The 11,171-nt window shown below is 43.5% G+C and overlaps 1 pseudogene; it reads left to right on the top strand.

Annotated features, from left to right (window-relative positions):
- The first annotated feature begins 9,007 nt into the window (after positions 1-9,007).
- LOC117996055 (5S ribosomal RNA) lies at positions 9,008-9,125 on the top strand (annotated as a pseudogene).
- Positions 9,126-11,171: the final 2,046 nt, after the last annotated feature.

Raw genomic sequence — 11,171 nt, 5'->3', positions numbered from 1 at the left:
TTGACTATAGGAATACGGAAGAAAAAGGTGAAAAAATGTTTATTCTTTAAAAGTTGTGCCACGCGGCACTCCACCTGTACCTACCGAATGGTTTGGTTATCTTGATGGCTGTAACACTTGAAATGGAAGTGTATTAGCTGAATGCTTAGCCTTCTTGTTGCTTGAAGAGAGATAAAGTTATCCCAGTATCTTATTACATAAATCCGTGGTGACAGCTTTTAGTCAGACCACTAAAGAGGAAAACTTAAGCCCATAGTTCCTACTTAATCACAATTATGCTAAGAGCAGTCTCTCTTCAGAAATCAAGAGCAGAGAAATCTCCAAATTGGGACTATAAGGTCTGATTGCCTGGTTGCAATATTATCTTTAAAACAGAGTAACTTTGTTTGAAGCGTCACGTAGACTGCCTTGCATTTTACTGCTTGCATCCGACGGACGCGTTCATGATCTCCACGCCTTTGAGAGTTTCATTATGTCACTATATTGAGGGCAATAATCATATAATGTTTACTCATTTACCCATTAATTGATCATTTGCATTCATGTTATTAATAACATGAAGCCCCGTCAGGGCATTTCAAAGTTACATTTTAGTTCTATGTAATTAGCTTTAAACGCTTATATTATTATTCGATCCGGAATTCCGATCAAAAATCGATACTGCAACACACAGGCAATCAGGTTGGTATTTTTACAGCATCCTAACAAAAATGTATGTCCCGTTTTTTGGTCTAGACTTTAAGAACAAGGGCTCCCAAACTTTTAAGAGCACGCAACCCTAATGTAATTCATCATATTTTATGGAACACAAAACCAAATGATGACCAAATGGAGCTGCACTTTTAAAGAAGAGTGAAAATTAATTTAATTCTATACGTCGTATTTCAAGCAGAGATTGCCATGAAAATGAATAGAAAATTTAGGAGATAGAAGTGCGCGGCATGCGAGCATGAAAATGTTTCTTTAGTTTTTACAGAGTCGACGATGCTCGCTCATGATTAAAGCGAACTGGAAACATTTTGGGAATCTACTGTAATATTCACTTCTCCAGGTTTGGAGACTTCTAAGCTATCGGGGCCCAGGTTAGTCCATCCTATCCGCCAGTCGCCACTGATATTGCGAACGTCATTTAATATTTGCATATAAATTCAGCAAGTTTTCTTGCAGAAAATAATTAGGTACAAGTTGAAAACATTTGACACTGTCCTATTCTAGGCAGTTAAAATTTCGTTGATTTTTACTAAAATCTTGAAAGTATGAGCCTTTTACTAGCTATTGCTTAGTAGATATTTTGCAACAAATAAAATATTACAGATGAATGTCAAGAAGGGCGCGAATAGAAAAGCCCTCACTGACCGCCAGTCGCACCCTCTCTATCGGGATTTAAATATAGTAGGTATTGCTGACCCAAAGAGTGCAATAATAACATCTACACATGTTTACATGTGTTATTTCTATTGCAAGTTAAATATTATTTGCTTGCTCTATTCCAAAATATTAATACCTAAGTAAAAGATCCTAATTATTGACAATATCACTGGGCTCGCGGAACCGTCTGTAGGAATTGCTGGCCTAGAAAGCTGTTAGAGTTAAGCGAACACAGTCGGGTAGCCCAGAGTCAGAATTGTTTGTTAATCACAATAAAAGGGGAAACACGTGGATCATCTAGAGCAGTCACTGGCATCTGGGTAAGATCGGTACTAAAAGATACCAACACACGGGTTTCACCAGGAAGTGTACGCTCGGCCGTACTGTCTTTTCTACCTACATATTAAAGTTAGTCACTCTGGTGGCAATTGGCGTAGAAAGGATGCCTTTTCTGTATTTTACTGTAAACTTGAGCCTGTTTGATTTATAAACTATTAGGTTAAATGCTATCTCGATGCTACCCGCCTTACATAAATACTGGTTTGATTTTTATGTGGTATCCTATTGAGAATACAATAATTATAAGTTGACGTTGCGATTTGAGATTTATTGTCACTTGTTTATTTTATAGATCACAGGCGTGTATCATTTGTTCACATAGCGTCATTGGTGGTCACCAGGAGTTAATAGACATGTCTCTCACAGATGCTGTGCATCATCACATGCCGAATAATAGTACAAGTTTTACAAAACAATAAAACTTGTATTATTGGAGCAGAGATGATGCACAGCATCCCAATAAGGCCTCCTGGTGAGAGACTTCTATGAGGAAAGCGGGACTAGCGCCCCCAACCTGTGACCACGTGACTCACAACGAACGGAAGTGCTTTTGATTGGTTGACAACTTGACAGATCGCTCTGATAGGTGGAAGAACTAAAAGGGAAGTACCACGCACTCTCACAGATGCTGTGCATCATCTCTGCTCCAATAATACAAGTTTTATTGTTTTGTAAAACTTGTACTATTTTGTATGAGAAATTCCACTTAGCTATATCAGCTCGGTACAGATGTCTATGCTGTGATCGGCGCACGATTTTCCGCGTTTTCCGCGCGAAAATTGTCGGAAAAGCGGTCAGGCGCACGGTCCTCACGCGCGGGCACCGTCCGAGTCGGAAAAGAGCGGAAAACTACGAAAATTTGGGGTATAAATTTTGCCGAAAAATTTTGTAAGTGAAAATTTTTTGAAAATTTTAATTTTGGATTTTCTTTCGCAGGACGCTGGGGCCGGTGGAAAGCAACGCCCTGAGAGATTTTCACGTGAAAATTCGAAGAACCGGGACAACGACGCAGGATTTATGCAGTTTCTTTAAGCAAATCTATGAATTTTGTATGAGAAATTCCACTTAGCTATATCAGCTCGGTACAGATGTCTATGCTGTGATCGGCGCACGATTTTCCGCGTTTTCCGCGCGAAAATTGTCGGAAAAGCGGTCAGGCGCACGGTCCTCACGCGCGGGCACCGTCCGAGTCGGAAAAGAGCGGAAAACTACGAAAATTTGGGGTATAAATTTTGCCGAAAAATTTTGTAAGTGAAAATTTTTTGAAAATTTTAATTTTGGATTTTCTTTCGCAGGACGCTGGGGCCGGTGGAAAGCAACGCCCTGAGAGATTTTCACGTGAAAATTCGAAGAACCGGGACAACGACGCAGGATTTATGCAGTTTCTTTAAGCAAATCTATGAATTTTGTATGAGAAATTCCACTTAGCTATATCAGCTCGGTACAGATGTCTATGCTGTGATCGGCGCACGATTTTCCGCGTTTTCCGCGCGAAAATTGTCGGAAAAGCGGTCAGGCGCACGGTCCTCACGCGCGGGCACCGTCCGAGTCGGAAAAGAGCGGAAAACTACGAAAATTTGGGGTATAAATTTTGCCGAAAAATTTTGTAAGTGAAAATTTTTTGAAAATTTTAATTTTGGATTTTCTTTCGCAGGACGCTGGGGCCGGTGGAAAGCAACGCCCTGAGAGATTTTCACGTGAAAATTCGAAGAACCGGGACAACGACGCAGGATTTATGCAGTTTCTTTAAGCAAATCTATGAATTTTGTATGAGAAATTCCACTTAGCTATATCAGCTCGGTACAGATGTCTATGCTGTGATCGGCGCACGATTTTCCGCGTTTTCCGCGCGAAAATTGTCGGAAAAGCGGTCAGGCGCACGGTCCTCACGCGCGGGCACCGTCCGAGTCGGAAAAAGAGCGGAAAACTACGAAAATTTGGGGTATAAATTTTGCCGAAAAATTTTGTAAGTGAAAATTTTTTGAAAATTTTAATTTTGGATTTTCTTTCGCAGGACGCTGGGGCCGGTGGAAAGCAACGCCCTGAGAGATTTTCACGTGAAAATTCGAAGAACCGGGACAACGACGCAGGATTTATGCAGTTTCTTTAAGCAAATCTATGAATTTTGTATGAGAAATTCCACTTAGCTATATCAGCTCGGTACAGATGTCTATGCTGTGATCGGCGCACGATTTTCCGCGTTTTCCGCGCGAAAATTGTCGGAAAAGCGGTCAGGCGCACGGTCCTCACGCGCGGGCACCGTCCGAGTCGGAAAAGAGCGGAAAACTACGAAAATTTGGGGTATAAATTTTGCCGAAAAATTTTGTAAGTGAAAATTTTTTGAAAATTTTAATTTTGGATTTTCTTTCGCAGGACGCTGGGGCCGGTGGAAAGCAACGCCCTGAGAGATTTTCACGTGAAAATTCGAAGAACCGGGACAACGACGCAGGATTTATGCAGTTTCTTTAAGCAAATCTATGAATTTTGTATGAGAAATTCCACTTAGCTATATCAGCTCGGTACAGATGTCTATGCTGTGATCGGCGCACGATTTTCCGCGTTTTCCGCGCGAAAATTGTCAGGAAAAGCGGTCAGGCGCACGGTCCTCACGCGCGGGCACCGTCCGAGTCGGAAAAGAGCGGAAAACTACGAAAATTTGGGGTATAAATTTTGCCGAAAAATTTTGTAAGTGAAAATTTTTTGAAAATTTTAATTTTGGATTTTCTTTCGCAGGACGCTGGGGCCGGTGGAAAGCAACGCCCTGAGAGATTTTCACGTGAAAATTCGAAGAACCGGGACAACGACGCAGGATTTATGCAGTTTCTTTAAGCAAATCTATGAATTTTGTATGAGAAATTCCACTTAGCTATATCAGCTCGGTACAGATGTCTATGCTGTGATCGGCGCACGATTTTCCGCGTTTTCCGCGCGAAAATTGTCGGAAAAGCGGTCAGGCGCACGGTCCTCACGCGCGGGCACCGTCCGAGTCGGAAAAGAGCGGAAAACTACGAAAATTTGGGGTATAAATTTTGCCGAAAAATTTTGTAAGTGAAAATTTTTTGAAAATTTTAATTTTGGATTTTCTTTCGCAGGACGCTGGGGCCGGTGGAAAGCAACGCCCTGAGAGATTTTCACGTGAAAATTCGAAGAACCGGGACAACGACGCAGGATTTATGCAGTTTCTTTAAGCAAATCTATGAATTTTGTATGAGAAATTCCACTTAGCTATATCAGCTCGGTACAGATGTCTATGCTGTGATCGGCGCACGATTTTCCGCGTTTTCCGCGCGAAAATTGTCGGAAAAGCGGTCAGGCGCACGGTCCTCACGCGCGGGCACCGTCCGAGTCGGAAAAGAGCGGAAAACTACGAAAATTTGGGGTATAAATTTTGCCGAAAAATTTTGTAAGTGAAAATTTTTTGAAAATTTTAATTTTGGATTTTCTTTCGCAGGACGCTGGGGCCGGTGGAAAGCAACGCCCTGAGAGATTTTCACGTGAAAATTCGAAGAACCGGGACAACGACGCAGGATTTATGCAGTTTCTTTAAGCAAATCTATGAATTTTGTATGAGAAATTCCACTTAGCTATATCAGCTCGGTACAGATGTCTATGCTGTGATCGGCGCACGATTTTCCGCGTTTTCCGCGCGAAAATTGTCGGAAAAGCGGTCAGGCGCACGGTCCTCACGCGCGGGCACCGTCCGAGTCGGAAAAGAGCGGAAAACTACGAAAATTTGGGGTATAAATTTTGCCGAAAAATTTTGTAAGTGAAAATTTTTTGAAAATTTTAATTTTGGATTTTCTTTCGCAGGACGCTGGGGCCGGTGGAAAGCAACGCCCTGAGAGATTTTCACGTGAAAATTCGAAGAACCGGGACAACGACGCAGGATTTATGCAGTTTCTTTAAGCAAATCTATGAATTTTGTATGAGAAATTCCACTTAGCTATATCAGCTCGGTACAGATGTCTATGCTGTGATCGGCGCACGATTTTCCGCGTTTTCCGCGCGAAAATTGTCGGAAAAGCGGTCAGGCGCACGGTCCTCACGCGCGGGCACCGTCCGAGTCGGAAAAGAGCGGAAAACTACGAAAATTTGGGGTATAAATTTTGCCGAAAAATTTTGTAAGTGAAAATTTTTTGAAAATTTTAATTTTGGATTTTCTTTCGCAGGACGCTGGGGCCGGTGGAAAGCAACGCCCTGAGAGATTTTCACGTGAAAATTCGAAGAACCGGGACAACGACGCAGGATTTATGCAGTTTCTTTAAGCAAATCTATGAATTTTGTATGAGAAATTCCACTTAGCTATATCAGCTCGGTACAGATGTCTATGCTGTGATCGGCGCACGATTTTCCGCGTTTTCCGCGCGAAAATTGTCGGAAAAGCGGTCAGGCGCACGGTCCTCACGCGCGGGCACCGTCCGAGTCGGAAAAGAGCGGAAAACTACGAAAATTTGGGGTATAAATTTTGCCGAAAAATTTTGTAAGTGAAAATTTTTTGAAAATTTTAATTTTGGATTTTCTTTCGCAGGACGCTGGGGCCGGTGGAAAGCAACGCCCTGAGAGATTTTCACGTGAAAATTCGAAGAACCGGGACAACGACGCAGGATTTATGCAGTTTCTTTAAGCAAATCTATGAATTTTGTATGAGAAATTCCACTTAGCTATATCAGCTCGGTACAGATGTCTATGCTGTGATCGGCGCACGATTTTCCGCGTTTTCCGCGCGAAAATTGTCGGAAAAGCGGTCAGGCGCACGGTCCTCACGCGCGGGCACCGTCCGAGTCGGAAAAGAGCGGAAAACTACGAAAATTTGGGGTATAAATTTTGCCGAAAAATTTTGTAAGTGAAAATTTTTTGAAAATTTTAATTTTGGATTTTCTTTCGCAGGACGCTGGGGCCGGTGGAAAGCAACGCCCTGAGAGATTTTCACGTGAAAATTCGAAGAACCGGGACAACGACGCAGGATTTATGCAGTTTCTTTAAGCAAATCTATGAATTTTGTATGAGAAATTCCACTTAGCTATATCAGCTCGGTACAGATGTCTATGCTGTGATCGGCGCACGATTTTCCGCGTTTTCCGCGCGAAAATTGTCGGAAAAGCGGTCAGGCGCACGGTCCTCACGCGCGGGCACCGTCCGAGTCGGAAAAGAGCGGAAAACTACGAAAATTTGGGGTATAAATTTTGCCGAAAAATTTTGTAAGTGAAAATTTTTTGAAAATTTTAATTTTGGATTTTCTTTCGCAGGACGCTGGGGCCGGTGGAAAGCAACGCCCTGAGAGATTTTCACGTGAAAATTCGAAGAACCGGGACAACGACGCAGGATTTATGCAGTTTCTTTAAGCAAATCTATGAATTTTGTATGAGAAATTCCACTTAGCTATATCAGCTCGGTACAGATGTCTATGCTGTGATCGGCGCACGATTTTCCGCGTTTTCCGCGCGAAAATTGTCGGAAAAGCGGTCAGGCGCACGGTCCTCACGCGCGGGCACCGTCCGAGTCGGAAAAGAGCGGAAAACTACGAAAATTTGGGGTATAAATTTTGCCGAAAAATTTTGTAAGTGAAAATTTTTTGAAAATTTTAATTTTGGATTTTCTTTCGCAGGACGCTGGGGCCGGTGGAAAGCAACGCCCTGAGAGATTTTCACGTGAAAATTCGAAGAACCGGGACAACGACGCAGGATTTATGCAGTTTCTTTAAGCAAATCTATGAATTTTGTATGAGAAATTCCACTTAGCTATATCAGCTCGGTACAGATGTCTATGCTGTGATCGGCGCACGATTTTCCGCGTTTTCCGCGCGAAAATTGTCGGAAAAGCGGTCAGGCGCACGGTCCTCACGCGCGGGCACCGTCCGAGTCGGAAAAGACCGGAAAACTACGAAAATTTGGGGTATAAATTTTGCCGAAAAATTTTGTAAGTGAAAATTTTTTGAAAATTTTAATTTTGGATTTTCTTTCGCAGGACGCTGGGGCCGGTGGAAAGCAACGCCCTGAGAGATTTTCACGTGAAAATTCGAAGAACCGGGACAACGACGCAGGATTTATGCAGTTTCTTTAAGCAAATCTATGAATTTTGTATGAGAAATTCCACTTAGCTATATCAGCTCGGTACAGATGTCTATGCTGTGATCGGCGCACGATTTTCCGCGTTTTCCGCGCGAAAATTGTCGGAAAAGCGGTCAGGCGCACGGTCCTCACGCGCGGGCACCGTCCGAGTCGGAAAAGAGCGGAAAACTACGAAAATTTGGGGTATAAATTTTGCCGAAAAATTTTGTAAGTGAAAATTTTTTGAAAATTTTAATTTTGGATTTTCTTTCGCAGGACGCTGGGGCCGGTGGAAAGCAACGCCCTGAGAGACTTTCACGTGAAAATTCGAAGAACCGGGACAACGATGCAGGATTTATGCAGTTTCTTTAAGCAAATCTATGAATTATTCGGCATGTGATGATGCACAGCATCTGTGAGAGTGCGTGGTACTTCCCTTTTAGTTCTTCCACCTATCAGAGCGATCTGTCAAGTTGTCAACCAATCAAAAGCACTTCCGTTCGTTGTGAGTCACGTGGTCACAGGTTGGGGGCGCTAGTCCCGCTTTCCTCATAGCGTCGTTACTTCCCGTTGCGACAACACGAATAACGTGAAATAAAATATACCGCCGCCGCCGGCACCGCGGCCGGCGCTGCGGTTGGGAACGCGGCCGGGGCCGCGTCGGGCAGCGAGTGGCGTCGTCGGAACGATACGGACGACGAATCGATTTCTGGATCGGGTCCACACCGGAGTCGAGTGAGGTAAAAAGGAGGAAAATTCGGTGAGTCATCCTGATTTCTATATCCAGATTTTGATTGGTCGAGTCAACACTTTGACCGACATGTTGAGAGACAATTCATATTGTCGTGCTATGCAATCGGCCCCGCCGCCATTGTTTAGTTTTGGTAACTAACCAGACTTTTGAATCGTCCGTTCCGCATGACAACGCGCACGCTACCCTCACATTTGATCAATTTGTAGGCTAGAATAACATAAAATTAGCTGCTACCCGCGGTTATTGTTATCGCGAATTGTTGTAGGTCTCCCGAAGAGACTATCAAACATTCTTTCGCCGCAGGTATAGCCTACTTACTTTTACTTAGGTCGCGCACCACGTGGCGCCGCCAATACAATCTCATGACGTGCACCGTGTGCGCTCGATACCTGCGCACGCTCATTTGACGTCGCATTATATTCCAATAACTGTTGCGTCTGTTGCTATGCAGGCGCAAGCGCAAGCTGCTATGCCTATAAGTCCTGATAACTTGTGGACAGCTGATGTCCATACCATGTTAAAAGCACTGGTTCTCGTTCGATCGCCAAAGTTAAGCAACATCAGGCGCGGTCATACTTGGATGGGTGACCTCCTGGTAACACCGCGTGACGTTGGCCTTTTTCGTTGAGACTTAAGTCAGAATAACACTATTGAAAAGTCCTAAAGTACCTACCTTGTGCCTACTCAGAACATTTAAATAGGCTCACGGACATAGTTGACGAAGAGAATACCATAATAATAATATATTCGTTATATGGATGCCATGAAAATTCACAACGCTCCCCGGGTTTAGTTGAGTTCATGGTCAATGTAGGACTCCTCTTCCAGTAGGAGCTTAGGCAGTTTATTAAGGGCAAGGAGGTTACTACGCTGAGTCCGAACGTGACATGGCCGCCATTTGTAATGCTTGCTAGCACTATGCTTTGCAACGTGAGCTATTGATACAATATCTGCAACAATTCGACTGGTCTGCTGCGCTTGATACTCACCGCAGCCAATGTTTTCGATAAAATATAGGACCTTTTCCAATATTCGTCGAAGTTATATGAAGCTAGTAAGAAAATAAAGCAGATAGGTGTGTGGCAAGCGGGCTGAATATGTAGAAACACGCTGGGATCGTATGTTTGAACGAGCTGCCTACTAACAACTTGCGAGAGGGTCTGCGTAAGATACCTCCAAGTTACTAATGTCTTTTGATGAGAATCAGTTGCGATTGTATGTACAACATACCTACGGGTGGCATGGACGAGTGGCTCCAATCTTGGTTTGCTCTGGGTACGGAAGGGAAGAAAAGTCGAAAGCAAACGTTAAAATCGCGCAGAACACGTCACGCATCTTCCTCCTAAACCAGTCCTTTTATGCTAAAGAAGATTCATACAAGGCGAAAGAGTATCTCAAGAAGGACCACCAACCCAGCAAGTACCGATTGGCTAAATAACTCGCGGCCATCCCCAGCCCGAGTTTCATGGGGGCTGCCTCTGAGCGTATCCGAGGCAGTGGCAGTTGGTTTGAGCTCCGAAGGCTCTTCTCAAGTTATTATGGGAATGCGGCTGCCATTTACCTCCAAATCTACTCTTGTCCATACATGCCCCCGTATCCGGTCTCGTTTCGGAATCACTGCAACATTTTGCAACGCTGGCAGTTGGGTATAAAATTATCAACTGGCCTGGGTATTTCCGCCACCGAGCTTCATACCCCAAGTAAACTCGGTACCAGGAACATACCTTGTTGTGGCACCGATGTAGAAAAGAGCGTTCTAGCTCCCAGATCTCCGCAGAAGAGCGTCAAGACCAGACCAATAAGAACCCCCAGATCTGGGATGAGTCTTGGTAGTCAGTAGTGCGATTTCGTAAGACCTGCATCAATCATTATTACAATCTCAATCGTTGGGATTGGCTGAATTTGTGCTCCAGAGTATCAGATCACCGGTCTTGCTCCGCCTCGAGATGCTGGTTTTTGTGTGAAAAATTAAAAATCTGAAGGATACTTGTTAAAATTAAGTTATAGAGATTCAATTTATAAATTGAGACTGTGGAAACCAAAGACTGGTCAACATCTAAAGGATTATTTAGAAATTTCCATGAAGTGAAAACATTATCATATAAATTGACAAACCAGCCTTGGCTACGTTGAGTTCAATGATGCACAGCAAAATAAATTGACTATAGGAATACGGAAGAAAAAGGTGAAAAAAGTTTATTCTTTAAAAGTGGTGCCACGCGGCACTCCACCCTGTACCTACCGAATGGTTTGGTTATCTGATGGCTGTAAACACCTTGAAACTGGAAGTGTATTAGCTGAATGCTTAGCCTTCTTGTTGCTTGAAGAGAGATACAGTTATCCCAGTATCTTATTACATAAATCCGTGGTGACAGCTTTTAGTCAGACCACTAAAGAGGAAAACTTAAGCCCATAGTTCCTACTTAATCCCACTTATGCGCAGAGCAGTCCTCTCCTTTCAGAAATCAAGAGCAAGAGAAAGCTCCAAATTAGGGACTATAAGGTCTGATTGCCTGGTTGCAATATTATCTTTAAAACAGAGTAACGTTTGTTTGAAGCGATCACGTAGACTGCCTTGCATTTTACGGCTTGCATCCGACGGGACGCGTTCATTGATCTCCACGCCTTTGAGTAGTGTCATTATGTCACTATATGAGGGCAAT

This window comes from Maniola hyperantus, unplaced genomic scaffold, assembly GCF_902806685.2.
Source record: "Maniola hyperantus unplaced genomic scaffold, iAphHyp1.2, whole genome shotgun sequence".
Lineage (NCBI taxonomy): Eukaryota > Metazoa > Arthropoda > Insecta > Lepidoptera > Nymphalidae > Maniola > Maniola hyperantus.
This window is presented reverse-complemented; position numbering and strand designations above follow the sequence as displayed.